Source organism: Siphateles boraxobius, unplaced genomic scaffold (genome assembly GCF_051911475.1).
Source record: "Siphateles boraxobius isolate OS27281-9 unplaced genomic scaffold, OSU_SipBor_1 228, whole genome shotgun sequence".
NCBI classification, from domain to species: Eukaryota; Metazoa; Chordata; class Actinopteri; order Cypriniformes; family Leuciscidae; genus Siphateles; species Siphateles boraxobius.
In genome coordinates, this window is record NW_027508842.1 from 17615 (window position 1) to 34217 (window position 16603).

A 16603-nucleotide genomic window follows, 5' to 3' on the forward strand; every position below is an offset into this window, starting at 1 on the left:
TATGTAAATTGTTGTATATTGTATATTGTTGTATATTGTAAACTGTTGTATATTGTACATTGTATATTATTTATTGTTCTGTTAGTGTATATGGTACTGTGAGTAATTGTGCGCACATTAGATGTGTAATCTATGTAAATCTGATGTTTGCTGTAATTGTTTTCGTCACATCGTGTCATACTGCTATGTTGCTCGGAACTGCACCTAAGAATTTCACCCACTGTTGCACTTGTGTATATGGTTGTGTGACAATAAAAGGATTTGATTTGATTTGATTTGAATTGGGCATCGTTTAAATGCCATGGCCTACCTGAGCATTGTTTCTGACCATGTCCATCCCTTTATGGCCACCATGTACTCATCCTCTGATTGCTACTTCCAGCAGGATAATGCACCATGTCACAAAGCTCGAATCATTTCAAATTGGTTTCTTGAACATGACAATGAGTTCACTGTACTAAAATGGCCCCCACAGTCACCAGATCTCAACCCAATAGAGCATCTTTGGGATGTGGTGGAATGGGAGCTTCGTGCCCTGGATGTGCATCCCACAAATCTCCATCAACTGCAAGATGCTATCCTATCAATATGGGCCAACATGTCTAAAGAATGCTTTCAGCACTTTTTTCAATCAATGCCACGTAGAATTAAGGCAGTTCTGAAGACGAAAGGGGGTCAAACACAGTATTAGTATGGTGTTCCTAATAATCCTTTAGGTGAGTGTATATATATATAGCATATTGTGATCTCTGATGATAGTGTGAACATTATATATATAATGTGTCTGTGTGTGTTCACACAGGCATCAGAGATCACAATATGCATAGATAGAAAAACATATTCAATATACAATTAAAAAAGAATGACCTAAACATCAGTTATCAAAAATTAAAAAATTAGAATTTTTTTGAGGAAAGACCATTTGAATCTGTTTTTCAACGGGGTAAAAAAAAATACCGGCGGCAACAGTTAAAAAGCAGAGGAAGGAAAACGCTTCTTATCATTCATAATATTATTTTTCTTATTTAATTCTCTCTCTTCATAGAAACTTTCTATTCTTGGTTATGCAGTCCCTGACGATTTACTTGCCATTGTTACCACTTTTCTTACTGATTTCTTCAGTATGTCATGTGGATAGCAGATGAACCCAAGCGCAGACGGTATGCAAACACACAACGTTTATTATAACACTGGAGTGGCGGGAAGGTCTGGGCCGGCCTGTTGGCGTTGCGGGGACCCTGGTTATTTTATCGATGAGGTGTGTGCACGGGGAAGTGGTGGATTATCCCTTAATGCCGGTCACGATCCAATTCAGGGGCCAAGAGCATAGGGTGGAGGCAGCCGTAAGTCAGCACCTTCGACACCCGCTAATTTTGGGGACCAATTGGCCGGGGTTTAAAGTTTTATTGGGACATTTATGTGCGGGTGTTTCTGGGCTTAAAAGGAAGCGGGGGAGGAGAGCGGTCGCTCAGGTGGGAGAGGCTGTACCGGGACCAGAGGATCGGAACGCTATTGAAAGACAAGATCTTTCTGAGCGTGATGACTTTCCTCTGGAGCAGTCCCGAGATGAAACGCTTAAAAATGCCTTTGATCAGGTCCGCACGATCGACGGGCAGCCTCTCCACCCCGACTGGCCTCTTTCATATCCTTATTTCGCAATTATAAAAGATAAGTTGTATCGGGTGACCCAGGACGCCCAGACAAAACAAGATACAACACAGTTATTAGTTCCGAAGAGCCGTCGGGAAATGCTTTTCCAAGCGGCTCATTGTAATCCGATGGCTGGGCATTTAGGGCAGACAGCAACACTAAATCGTCTAATGACCCGTTTTTTTTGGCCGGGCATTCACGAGAACGTGCGCAAGTGGTGCGCGTCTTGTCGCGAATGTCAGTTGGTAAACCCACCGGCCAACCCAAAAGCACCATTGTGCCCCCTTCCCTTAGTAGAGGTCCCCTTCGAGAGAATTGGCATGGACCTCATCGGGCCATTAGAACGATCCGCACGAGGGCATCGCTTTGCATTAGTCCTAGTGGATTATGCAACGCGATACCCAGAAGCAGTGCCGCTTCGCAATGTTTCCGCCAAGAGCGTAGCGAGCGCACTGTTTCAGTTAATCTCCCGGGTGGGAATCCCAAAGGAGATTCTCACCGACTAAGGCACGACGTTTATGTCACGTACTATTCGCGAACTTTACGAGTTATTGGGCATTAAATCGGTTCGCACCAGCGTCTATCACCCACAAACAGACGGACTGGTCGAACGCTTTAATCGCACGTTGAAGTCAATGATTCGGAAGTTCGTACAGGAAGACGGCAAAAATTGGGATAAGTGGCTAGAACCCCTCTTGTTCGCTGTACGCGAGGTCCCCCAAGCCTCCACGGGGTTTTCCCCCTTCGAGCTTCTTTATGGGCATCAGCCCCGCGGGGTGCTGGACGTGCTTAGAGAGACTTGGGAGGACGGACCTTCGAATAGCAAAAATGAAATTCAATATGTCATGGACCTGAGAGCAAAACTCCACACTTTGGGGCGGCTGTCAATGGAGAATTTGTTACAGGCCCAGGACAAACAATGTCGGCTGTACAACAGGGGGGCTAGACTACGCGAATTTGCACCGGGAGATAAAGTACTTGTATTACTTTTGCGCATGCGCGTGCGATGTTTGTGTTTGGAGCTCCGTCGAATTGATTCATTAATCCCTGATTTCTTCTTTACCACTCATTTATAAACAAGCACTTTCTATTTTTATATCATGTGAACTTATCCTCGACACTATTCCTTATAAAAAACAATCGGATTGCTTTGATATCGCTACTTAGATCCAACTTTCCGAATCTCGGCTACTAGCCTTTAGCCCGCTAGCATTTCACGCGTGGCCTCGCGCCTATCGACCCTCTCATTTTACACCCGTTTCACTGAAAGGATACGTGTTATATCCATCATTTCAGTCCTAAATTAGTAGTGATATTGGTGGTATCACTACTAATTTACTGTTCATCTGTTATAATGGCGAACATATCGGATATGTGTCTAACGTTACCTCTGAGTGCAGGTGAGGACACATTCGAGCTGTTTTCGGTACGATTGGAGCTGGAGTCGGTGGAGAAGCAGATCCGTGTTCTGCTGGTGAAGCAAGCCGAGCTGCGAGATCGGCGATCAGCGCTTGAAACATCACGCGCCGATGCTCACAAGTCAGTGGTTAGTAACTTTTTGACTCCGACTTCGTCTACTCCGTGCGTTTCTCTGCCCAGGAGGACGCGATCATCTCTGCCTTCATTCACTCCGGCACCGAGGCAACACCATGGACCCTGGGTGATCCCACAGCGGAAGACACGAGCCAGGACCAGACCAAGGACTTCCCCGCCCCTCCCGGTCTTCGAGATCTCCACCCGGAACCGCTTCTCCCCTCTTCGCGAGCCGGAACGTGACGCCGCCGTGATCATCGGCACTTCCATGGTCCGTCATGTCCGTGCTACCTCAGGTAAGCGTAAGGTGCGCACTCACTGCTTTCCTGGTGCTCGTGTTCTTGATGTCGCTGCACAGATTCCCGAGATCCTGAACGGTGACGAGCGCAGAATCGGAGCGGCTGTTCTGTCGGACAACATCTCCAAGACGTTACAGACCATATGACTAGTAAGTCAAAGTCCAAATCACAGTCTTTGCTGTCCCAACTTAATTGATATAAGTAGTGTAGAACATTATATGGAAACTGTGTCTATTCCTCGCTTAGTGAGGCCAAACAATAAATCTAGTGTAGGATCTAGCAAAAATCTTATTGTAATTAAACCAGAAAATCTAAATATCAGTGAACAAAAACAATTTCTAAAGCTAGGTCTTCTAAACATTAGATCGCTCACACCTAAGGCGGTTATTGTAAATGAAATGGTCACAGATAATAGTTTCGATGTACTTTGCCTTACTGAAACCTGGCTTAAACCAAATGATTATTTCGGTCTAAATGAGTCTACTCCACCAGGATACTCTTATAAGCATGAGCCCCGTCTGATCGGTCGTGGCGGCGGTGTTGCAACAATCTATAGAGATATTCTTAATGTTACTCAGGAAACAGGTCACAGGTTTAATTCGTTTGAAGTACTTATGCTAAATGTTACGCTCTTAGATGTAAGAAACAAATCTATATTATCTCTAGCCTTGGCTACCCTATATAGACCTCCAGGGCCCTATGCTGACTTCCTAAAAGAGTTTGCATACTTTCTCTCAGATCTATTGGTCAATGTCGATAAAGCAATAATTGTTGGAGACTTTAACATACACGTAGATAATACAAATGATGCGTTAGGGACTGCGTTTACAGATTTATTAAACTCCTTTGGGGTCACGCAAAACGTCAGTGGTCCCACTCATCGTCTAAATCATACACTAGATTTAATTATATCATATGGAACCAATCCAACTGATATAAATATTATACCGCAAAGTGATGATCTCACTGATCATTACATGGTATCTTGCGTAATACGTACTGCTGAAATTTGTCATGTTGCGCCACGTTATCGACCAGGCAGAACAATCCTTCCAACCACTATAGATAGATTCTCAAATAGCTTACCTGATCTATCTCAGCTGCGCAGTGCACCCAAACAAACAGATGAACTAGAGGAAATGACTAGCAGTTTGAGCACCATGTTCTCTAGTACACTAGATATTGTTGCACCAATTAGATTAAAAAAGGTTAGAGAGAAAACTAAAGCACCATGGTACAACAGTGCTACGCATGCAATCAAGAGAGAAACTCGTAACTTAGAGCGTAAATGGAAACAAACTAATTTAGAGGTCTTTAGAATCGCGTGGAAAGACAGTATGTCACGTTATAAAAAGGCTCTAAAAGCAGCCAGGGCTGAGCATCTCCGCAAACTAATAGAAAATAACCAAAATAATCCAAGGTTTTTATTCAACACCGTGGCTAGACTAACAAATAAACAAACATCACCAGAGCAAAATATTCTGTTACAATATAGTAGTAATGATTTTATGAATTACTTCAATGAGAAAATAGAAAGCATCCGAAACACAATTGTAAATATACAATCCTCTATGATGTCTTATGATTCAGCCTCAATTATGGCCCCTCTAGAACAACTACACCGCTTTACAACTATAGGACAGGAAGAGCTAAATAAACTTATCATTGCATCGAAACCAACAACATGTTTATTAGATCCAATACCCACTAAACTACTGAAAGAAGTGTTACCTGTAGTGGAGAGCCTCTTCTTAATATTATTAACTCGTCTTTATCTTTAGGTCATGTTCCAAAAATATTCAAGCTGGCAGTAATACAACCTCTCATTAAGAAACCGCAACTAGATCCAAATAACTTAGCAAATTACAGACCCATCTCAAATCTTCCATTTATGTCTAAAATACTAGAAAAAGTTGTGTCCGCTCAATTGTGCTCTTTCTTGCAAGAAAATGATATCTATGAAAAATTCCAGTCGGGATTCAGACCGCATCATAGCACAGAAACTGCGCTAGTTAAAATTACAAATGATTTACTTTTAGCTTCTGACCAAGGCTGTATCTCAATACTAGTTCTACTCGATCTTAGCGCTGCGTTCGACACTATCGATCATAAAATACTCTTGGATCGACTACAAAACTACACTGGTGTTCAGGGACAGGCATTAAGCTGGTTTAGATCGTACTTATCAGACCGTTACCATTTTGTCTGTTTAAATGGGGAAAAATCAAAGATAACGTCAGTAGACTATGGAGTGCCGCAAGGATCGGTGTTAGGCCCTCTGCTATTCTCAATATACATGCTGCCACTTGGTAATATTATAAGAAAACATGGAATTAATTTCCACTGTTATGCTGATGACACTCAATTATATATCTCATCACGACCAGATGAAAACACTAACTTATCTAAATTGACAGAGTGTCTAAATGATATAAAATGCTGGATGACGTGTAATTTTCTGCTATTAAATTCAGATAAAACGGAGGTACTACTTATTGGTCAAAAAACTACCCACAAAATCCCTTACAATACAACTTTAATTTAGAAGGATGTCCTGTAACTTTATCCACTACAGTAAAAGACCTGGGTGTTATACTAGACCGCAACTTGACTTTCGAAAATAATATTTCATATATTACAAGAACAGCCTTTTTCCACCTTAGAAACATTGCTAAGCTACGTAACATGCTATCTGTTTCTGATGCAGAAAAGTTAGTTCATGCATTCATGACCTCGAGACTAGATTACTGTAATGCTTTATTAGCTGGTTGTCCTGCATCCTCAATAAACAAGCTACAGTTAGTGCAAAATGCAGCCGCTAGAGTTCTTACTAGATCAAGAAAATATGATCATATAACACCTATTTTATCATCTCTACACTGGTTACCTATTAAGTTATGTATCAATTACAAAGTATTCCTACTGACCTATAAAGCCCTAAATGGTTTAGCTCCTGTGTATTTAACAGACCTTCTATCGCCATACAATCCATCACGCTCTTTAAGATCACTAAATTCGAGGCTTCTGGTAATTCCTAGGATATCTAAGTCCACTAAAGGAGGGAGGGCGTTCTCGCATTTAGCTCCAAAACTCTGGAATAGCCTTCCTGATATTGTACGAGACTCAGACTCGCTGTCCCAGTTTAAAACTAGATTAAAGACGCATCTCTTTAACCAAGCATTCACTTAATGCTTAACCTTTAATACTACTGCTGAATCAGTTCGAATGCATTAATATTATGAACATCAGCTATGCTAATTATTTCCCATCTGCCTTTCTGCTGTTATCTTGGGGCGCTAGTCCCGAGGTAAAAAGCGTTCGTCAGCTCCAGTTTGTATCCAGCCTCTCACGGAGACTTCAGATGCCCCAACGCCTGTGAAGAGACGACTCAACGCCTGTGAAGAGACGACTCAAAGCCGGCGATATGTTATGCCATAAATTAATACATGATTAACTAACTGTATTTTTCTATGTACATTTCCGAAATGCACTGTCTGTAAAGCTGCTTTGAGACAATGTGTATTGTGAAAAGCGCTATACAAATAAATTTGAATTGAATTGAATTGAATTACTCCCCACGTCCAGTTCGAAATTACTCGCGAAGTGGCAAGGACCCTTTGAGGTCACACGGCGAGTTGGGGATCTCAACTATGAAGTCGTTTGTACAGATAGGGGAGGGACACATCAGGTTTACCACCTCAATCTCCTTAAAAAATGGAGCGAGGCGGAGTCAGTCGGGTGTAGTAGTGCGCAGCCGGCCATATCGCTTACCTGAACATAAAAAGAAAGTAGTTCAGGAAGAATTGAAGGCTATGCTGGACATGGGAGTAATAGAAGAATCCAACAGTGACTGGGCAAGCCCGATAGTTTTGGTACCAAAACCTGACGGCTCGGTCCGGTTCTGTGTGGATTATCGCAAGGTGAATGCTGTGTCGAAATTCGACGCATATCCAATGCCTCGGGTTGACGCGTTGCTTGATCGGCTCGGCACCGCTCGATTTTATTCGACACTGGATTTAACGAAGGGATATTGGCAGATCCCCTTACTCCAATGTCTAAAGAAAAAACTGCCTTCACAACGCCGTTTGGATTACACTAATTTGTCACTCTTCCTTTCGGCTTGTTCGGGGCACCGGCAACCTTTCAGGGCCTGATGGACAGAATTCTCCGGCCGCATTCTGCATATGCCACTGCCTACTTGGATGATATTATCATCTATAGTAATGATTGGCAGCGTCATATGCAGCATTTGCGGGCTGTCCTCGGAGCGCTGAGAGGAGCTGGGCTCACGGCCAACCCAGAGAAATGTGCGATTGGGCGTGTGGAGGTTAGGTATCTGGGCTTCCACTTGGGTCATGGACAGGTGCGTCCCCAAATTGATAAGACGGCAGCAGTTGCGACCTGTCCGAGACCTAAGACCAAAAAGGAGGTTAGACAGTTCCTGGGGCTAGCGGGATATTACAGAAGGTTTGTGCCTAATTATTCAGACCTCGCTAGCCCGCTGACTGATCTAACTAAAAAGGATGCACCAGATACCGTCCAGTGGACGGAGCGGTGTCAGCAGGCCTTTACCCAGATAAAAGCTGCTCTGTGTGGCGGACCGCTCTTACAGGCTCCTAACTTTTCTCTCCCTTTTATTCTGCAGACAGACGCGTCGGACAGGGGGATGGGTGCAGTCCTGTCCCAGGAGATAGAGGGTGAGGAGCGGCGGTGCTGTACATTAGTCGTAAGCTCTCTAAGAGAGAGACTAAGTACAGCACCATTAAGAAAGAGTGTCTTGCCATCAGATGGGGCGTTCTCACTCTCCGCTATTATCTCTTGGGACGGGAATTCACCCTCTGTTCGGACCATGCTCCCCTCCAATGGCTCCACCGCATGAAAGATACCAACGCGCGGATCACCCGTTGGTATCTGGCGTTACAACCTTTTAAGTTTCAGGTGGTCCACAGGCCGGGGGCGCAGATGGCTGTGGCGGACTTCCTCTCCAGGAGAAGGAGGGGGGGGGGGGGAGGCTGCAGGCCGGATGGCTCCCTGGCCAGAGTCGGGCGGTGGGGGTATGTGATGAGGGGGGCGTGGTTTTGCGGAGTCTGTAGCGAGAGAGTGAGGGAGGAGCCGAGGGGTAAGTAAGTGGGTCAAGTGCAAAATGACGAACACCTGTCTCTGATTGCAGTAATTGGCGTGGGGAGACCGCATATAAGCTGGCTGGTGCAAGAGAGCGAGAGAGAGAAGGACTCGGGGACTCGTACGAACACTCACGACCTGCTGGCTGACAAAAGGACTGAGTTTGCACATCGGAAAGAGTTTTATTAATGGACTGAGTTTACACATCGGGAAGAGTTTTGATAAAAGTGAACTGAGAGCTGAGTCCAGTGGGAAAGAGTGTCTTTATATTGTGCTGTAGTTTTACTACGGTGAACGCGCATGTGGCGCACCTTTTCTTTGTTTCGTTTATTTATTAATAAATTGTACGAGTCCCCGTTACGCCGACCCTTGTCTTCTTTCATCCCTCACAAGAACCTTCATTACAAGGTCGTAGTATAAGTAGGCGAATTGGGACTGGGCCTTGGACTTTCTCTCCCTGGGGCCGAGTATTGTATTGCGTTTAGCGCTCCCCTAGTGTTAGCTACTCTACCGAGCCCATCCTGTGTTCATTGCCTTGCCTGTTTTCCTGTGTTCTGATTCTTGCACGTGTTTCCTGGATTTACCCTTAGCCTAGCCCTTTGGACTCTGTTAGTGCCTCGTTTGGACTATTGCTGCTTACCTGGATTATCTCTCTTTGCCTTGCCCCTGTTGGATATGGTTCGCTGATCGTCGACCCATGCTTGCCCTAGGATCATTCTGTGTTATACCTCCACCGTTCCTGTGTGCTGTTTATTGACCTTGCCTGTATTACGACCATGTCTTGGAATAAAGCCCTGCATATGAACGTGTTCTTCCCGAAGTTTGTGTAAGACTGGAAAAACTGGGGGAACCACCCCCCCCCCACACACACACACATTCACACACACAAACACACACACTCCATCTCCCTCATGCTGAGATCACCTGGAATACACCCAATAATCTATAGAGTTTAATGTGAATACTTATCATATAGTATCACACATGTTTGATATCATTTGAAATGTCTCAGTGCGACTGGTACAAAGGTCTCATTCTCAAAGAAGTAAACCAGAAGGTAATAAGGTATTTAAGAGTTTAGAAATAACCCACATTCATAGGAGGGTGTGACTTCCAAGCAAATGATCTCACGCTCTCAGAAGGTGTAAACTCCACCAAATTCCCATTGTTAGCAAATGGTTCCATGTAAATAAACTTACGGTGACAGGATGCACGCAACAGATCTGTCCGTTAAAGACTGTGTTATGACTGTGTGAACATTATATATATATATATATATATATATATATATATACATATATATATATATCCCATATATATATATGTATATGTATATGTGTGTGTGTGTGTGTGTGTGTGTGTGTGTGTTCACACAGGCATCAGAGATCACAATATGCATAGATAGAAAAACATATTCAATATACAATTAAAAAAGAATGACCAAACCATCAGTTATCAAAAATTAAAAAATTAGATTTTTTTTGAGGAAAGACCATTTGAATCTGTTTTTCAACGGGGTAAAAAAATACCGGTGGCAACAGTTAAAAAGCAGAGGAAGGAAGAAGCTTCTTCTTATCATTCATAATATTATTTTTCTTATTTAATTCTCTCTCTTCATAGAAACTTTCTATTCTTGGTTATGCAGTCCCAGACGATTTACTTGCCATTGTTACCACTTTACTTACTGATTTCTTCAGTACCTCAGTAGCAGTTCCATACCAACAAATAATGCAGAATATCATAACACTTTCAATGAAAGCACTATAAAACATCAGAAGATTTATGTTGTGGACATTACAGGAACATTATTGCTTTAAGAAATTCATTCTCTGTTGTGGCTTTATACTTTATATGAGCGTTCCACATTTAAGCTTATTATAAAGAACACCAAGATATTACAGTTTTTTACAATCATTTTGTTACTATTTTCAGAACCTTGATGTCATTTTTCACAACTCTAGACACAAAACTCACAACCAATGATCAAAATGCACATTTTTCAAAACTCTAACCCTTTTCTCAATTGCTTGGATACAATACACATAAAACTTAGATCATTTGTTCATTCAACAAAAATCACCTGTTCAATATGACACAACTTAACATCACAGTACTACTATTTCAAAAGGCAATTCACACATTACATTTCAAATGAGTGTCTATTCATTTCCGTACAATGATCTAACTATCAATTGATACAACTGCTCAAAATGATAAGTAACTGTTGCATTACTCTTAATGCATAGTTGTATGGAAACACACGCAATCTTCCATGTTTACAGTAAATCATGAAAGTTTCAAGATAACGAGATTCATTGTCACCAATTAGCGTGGAGCATGAACCAATTAGACTACAATATCCATGGATGTAGCCTAATATTTTATATTTTTGCTTTGATTCCAATAAACCTATGTTGTGATTGTACTGTAGTGTTTTGCATCAATATATTACAAACTTTCTTCGCTGATTCCACTATTTGTGTATTCTCTCTACGACTGCAGTGCTTTTACAGAGATGTATATTTACTGTACATGTAGTACCATAATGAAACCTGGATCACCTATTTTGTTCTACAATATTTAATGATTGTACGAACAATGACACAGTGAAACTAACGGTTGCTTGTGTGTGGGTGATCTATGTTTCAATGGTATTTCACAGTAAATTTGTTCTTTGAACCAATGATTGTGCAAGTGCAAGATTTCTTTAAAGATGTGAATGCACAATGCAATGCTTTGAACATTAGACAACCTGTGTTACAAGTGATAACCGTTTTGAGTTTTGTGTCTAGAGTTTTGAAAAATGACATCAAGGTTCTGAAAATAGTAGCAAAGTGATTGTAAAAAACTGTAATAATGTGACTGACAGTATTGCCTGCCTTTTAATTAAAACAATTCCTACTTTAATAAAATCAATAGACATGTCCTTTTTTGGACTTTTTTGAGTGAAGTGTATCTTTCAGTACCAGTCGAATTTCTGTTGAACCCCCTCAGGGTAACACCTAAAAAGAAAAGGGGGTGTTACAACGTGATGATTGGGTCGATCATATGAACGTGTTCTTCCCGAAGTTTGTGTAAGACTGGAAAAACTGGAAGAACCCCCCCCCCCCCCACACACACACACACACACAAACACACACACTCCATCTCCCTCATGCTGAGATCACCTGGAATACACCCAAGAATCTATAGAGTTTAATGTGAATAATTATGATATAGTATCACACATGTTTGATATCATTTGAAATGTCTCAGTGCGACTGGTACAAAGGTCTCATTCTCAAAGAAGTAAACCAGAAGGTAATAAGGTATTTAAGAGTTTAGAAATAATTCACATTCATAGGAGGGTGTGACTTCCAGGCAAATTATCTCATGCTCTCAGAAGGTGTAAACTCTATTCAAATTCCCATTGTTAGCAAATGGTTCCATGTAAATAAACTTACGGTGACAGGATGCACGCAACAGATCTGTCCGTTAAAGATGACGTGATAGTATGTCCCAAAGCTTGCCTACTCTTTTGCTACACACTCAAAAGTATGTACTTTTTTCACAAAAAGAGTACATAATTTTAGGTCGTAGTATAAGTAAGCAAATTGGGACTGGGCCTTGGACTTTCTCTCCCTGGGGCCGAGTATTGTATTGCGTTTTGGATATTGGATATTGTATTGCGCCCTGCATATGGATCGACAAGTCTCTCGTCTTGTTCAGCCCATTACAGCTATATTGGTAAAAGAGCACTATCGCTCTACACTGGCCAAGTGGGGACCTGAACGATATCTACCTATCGAACAGGGGACTCTCATAGCCTGCAATGAAACTGTGTGTGTGTGTGAAGAGTGAAGTCTGTCTTCATTTTGTAACTTTTTATATACATATATATATATATAGCATATTGTGATCTCTGATGACTGTGTGAACATTATATATATATATATATACATATATATATATATATATATATATATATATATATACATATATATATATATATATATACATATATATATATATATATATGTATATGTGTGTGTGTGTGTGTGTGTGTGTGTGTGTTCACACAGGCATCAGAGATCACAATATGCATAGATAGAAAAACATATTTAATATACAATTTAAAAAGAATGACCAAACCATCAGTTATCAAAAATTAAAAAATTAGAATTTTTTTAAGGAAAGACCATTTGAATCTGTTTTTCAACGGGGTAAAAAAAAAATACCGGCGGCAACAGTTAAAAAGCAGAGGAAGGAAGAAGCTTCTTCTTATCATTCATAACATTATTTTTCTTATTTAATTCTCTCTCTTCATAGAAACTTTCTATTCTTGGTTATGCAGTCCCTGACGATTTACTTGCCATTGTTACCACTTTTCTTACTGATTTCTTCAGTACCTCAGTAGCAGTTCCATACCAACAAATAATGCAGATTATCATAACACTTTCGATGAAAGCACTATAAAACATCAGAAGATTTATGTTGTGGACATTACAGGAACGTTATTGCTTTAAGAAATTCATTCTCTGTTGTGGCTTTATGCTTTATATGAGCGTTCCACATTTAAGCTTATTATAAAGAACACCAAGATATTAATGATGTGACTGACAGTATTGCCTGCCTTTTAATTAAAACAATTTCTACTTTAATAAAATCAATAGACATGTCCTTTTTTGGACTTTTTTGAGTGAAGTGTATCTTTCAGTACCAGTCGAATTTCTGTTGAACCCCCTCAGGGTAACACCTAAAAAGAAAAGGGGGTGTTACAACGTGATGATTGGGTCGATCATATGAACGTGTTCTTCCCGAAGTTTGTGTAAGACTGGAAAAACTGGAAGAACCCCCCCCCCCCCCACACACACACACACAAACACACACACTCCATCTCCCTCATGCTGAGATCACCTGGAATACACCCAATAATCTATAGAGTTTAATGTGAATAATTATGATATAGTATCACACATGTTTGATATCATTTTAAATGTCTCAGTGCGACTGGTACAAAGGTCTCATTCTCAAAGAAGTAAACCAGAAGGTAATAAGGTATTTAAGAGTTTAGAAATAATTCACATTCATAGGAGGGTGTGACTTCCAGGTAAATTATCTCATGCTCTCAGAAGGTGTAAACTCTATACAAATTCCCATTGTTAGCGAATGGTTCCATGTAAATCAACTTACGGTGACAGGATGCACGCAACAGATCTGTCCGTTAAAGACTGTGCTATGACTGTGTGAACATTATATATATACATTGTATATATACCAAGATATTAATAATGTGACTGACAGTATTGCCTGCCTTCTAATTAAAACAATTTCTACTTTAATAAAATCAATTGACATGTCCTTTTTTGTTTTCTTTTGTTTCTGAGATACTGAATTTGGGATTTTCATTAGTTGTCAGTTTTAATCATCACAATTAAATGAAATAAACATTTGAAATATATCAGTCTGTGTGTAATGAATGAATATAATATCCAAATTTCACTTTTTGAATGGAATTACTGAAATAGATCAACTTTTTGATGATATTCTAATTATATGACGAGCACCTGTATATATACAGTATATATATCACTTCACTATTGGACCATACCAACTCTGGTTGTGCTATTTCACTGTGGTCATTTTATGAGCATTGTTGAGATGATCCTCTACACGTCTCCGAGGAAGCGAGAAGTAGGGATCTGGGTGTTACCACGCTGTGGCGAGGCAACAAACACCTTTGGCTATCTTCACTTCACACTCATACTGGATTATGGGATTAAATCATTGCTTCGCTCTCAAATAACCTTCACCATCATCAGTGAACCCATCTAAAGACTGGACATTGACGATAAGTTTAATTCCTTATATTGTCACATTCACACAGAGACAAAGACTGCTAGTTTTCATATGTTGGTTTTTGTTGGGGCAATCATATATATGCACGTGTGGAATAAAATAGAGAAAAAATTATATTTGTTGAGTGAAGTTTATCTTTCAGTACCAGTGGAATTTCTGTTGAACCCCCTCAGGGTAACACCTAAAAAGAAAAGGGGGTGTCACAACGTGATGATTGGGTAGATCATTTGAACGTGTTCTTCCCGAAGTTTGTGTAAGACTGGAAAAACTGGAAGAACCCCCCCCCACACACACAAACACACACACTCCATCTCCCTCATGCTGAGATCACCTGGAATACACCCAATAATCTATAGAGTTTAATGTGAACAATTATCATATAGTATTACACATGTTTGATATCATTTGAAATGTCTCAGTGCGACTGGTACAAAGGTCTCATTCTCAAAGAAGTAAACCAGAAGGTAATAAGGTATTTAAGAGTTTAGAAATAATTCACATTCATAGGAGGTTGTGACTTCCAGGCAAATGATCTCATGCTCTCAGAAGGTGTAAACTCTATTCAAATTCCCATTGTTAGCAAATGGTTCCATGTAAATCAACTTACGGTGACAGGATGCACGCAACAGATCTGTCCGTTAAAGATGACATGATAGTATGTCCCAAAGCTTGCCTACTCTTTTGCTACACACTCAAAAGTATGTACTTTTTCTTCACAAAAAGAGTACATACTTTTAGGTCATAGTATAAGTAAGCGAATTGGGACTGGGCCTTGGACTTTCTCTCCCTGGGGCCGAGTATTGTATTGCGTTTAGCGCTCCCCTATTGTTCGCTACTCTACCGAGCCCATCCTGTGTCCATTGCCTTGCCTGTTTTCCTGTGTTCTGATTCTTGCCCGTCTTTCCTGGATTTACCCTTAGCCTAGCCCTTTGGACTCTGTTAGTGCCTCGTTTGGACTATTGCTGCTTACCTGGATTATCTCTCTTTGCCTTGCCCCTGTTGGATATTGTTCGCTGATCGTCGACCCACGCTTGCCCTAGGATCATTCTGTGTTATACCTCCACCGTTCCTGTTTGCCGTTTATTGACCTTGCCTGTATTACGACCATGTCTTGGATTAAAGCCCTGCATATGAACGTGTTCTTCCCGAAGTTTGTGTAAGACTGGAAAAACTGGAAGAAACCCCCCCCAAGAGGGTGTGATTTCCAGGCAAATGATCTCATGCTCTCAGAAGGTGTAAACTCTATTCAAATTCCCATTGTTAGCAAACGGTTCCATGTAAATCAACTTCTGCCTCCAGTAAGTCTGGGGCGGTGATTAATGTGAATTCCAACTGTGAACTGATTATGCAACTGGCGTGATATATGTACTTGACATAATAAATTGTAAACATTTTATTTTATTCTAATCGACTCGGATATTATGTTCAATAAAGAGTTAAAAAGAATAGTCAAACATTCGCTCACACTTAATGATGCCCAGATATTACTGTATTAAAAACCTTTTTTTTTTGAGTCAGATGAAATAACGAGTTGATACATATAAAAAAAATTATTTCATTTAATCAAATTACTTTGCCACGCGGAAAAACGGGAACGCGCAGAGACCTTCACCCTCTGATCAGAAAATCTTCTTAGGCCCTCTCACTGACCCAGGGTTAGGCTTAGGCCTTCTCACTGACCCAGGGTTAGGCTTAGGCCCTCTCACTGACCCAGGGTTAGGCTTAGGCCCTCTCACTAACCCAGGTTTAGGCTTAGGCCCTCTCACTGACCCAGGGTTAGGCTTAGGCCCTCTCACTAACCCAGGGTTAGACTTAGGCCCTCTCACTGACCCAGGGTTAGACTTAGGCCCTCTCACTGACCCAGGGTTAGGCTTAGGCCCTCTCACTAACCCAGGGTTAGGCTTAGGCCCTCTCACTGACCCAGGGTTAGACTTAGGCCCTCTCACTGACCCAGGGTTAGGCTTAGGCCCTCTCACTGACCCAGGGTTAGGCTTAGGTCCTCTCACTGACCCAGGGTTAGGCTTAGGTCCTCTCACTGACCCAGGGTTAGGCTTAGGTCCTCTCACTGTCCCAGGGTTAGGCTTAGGTCCTCTCACTGACCCAGGGTTAGGCTTAGGCCCTCTCACTGACCCAGGGTTAGGCTTAGGTCCTCTCACTGTCCC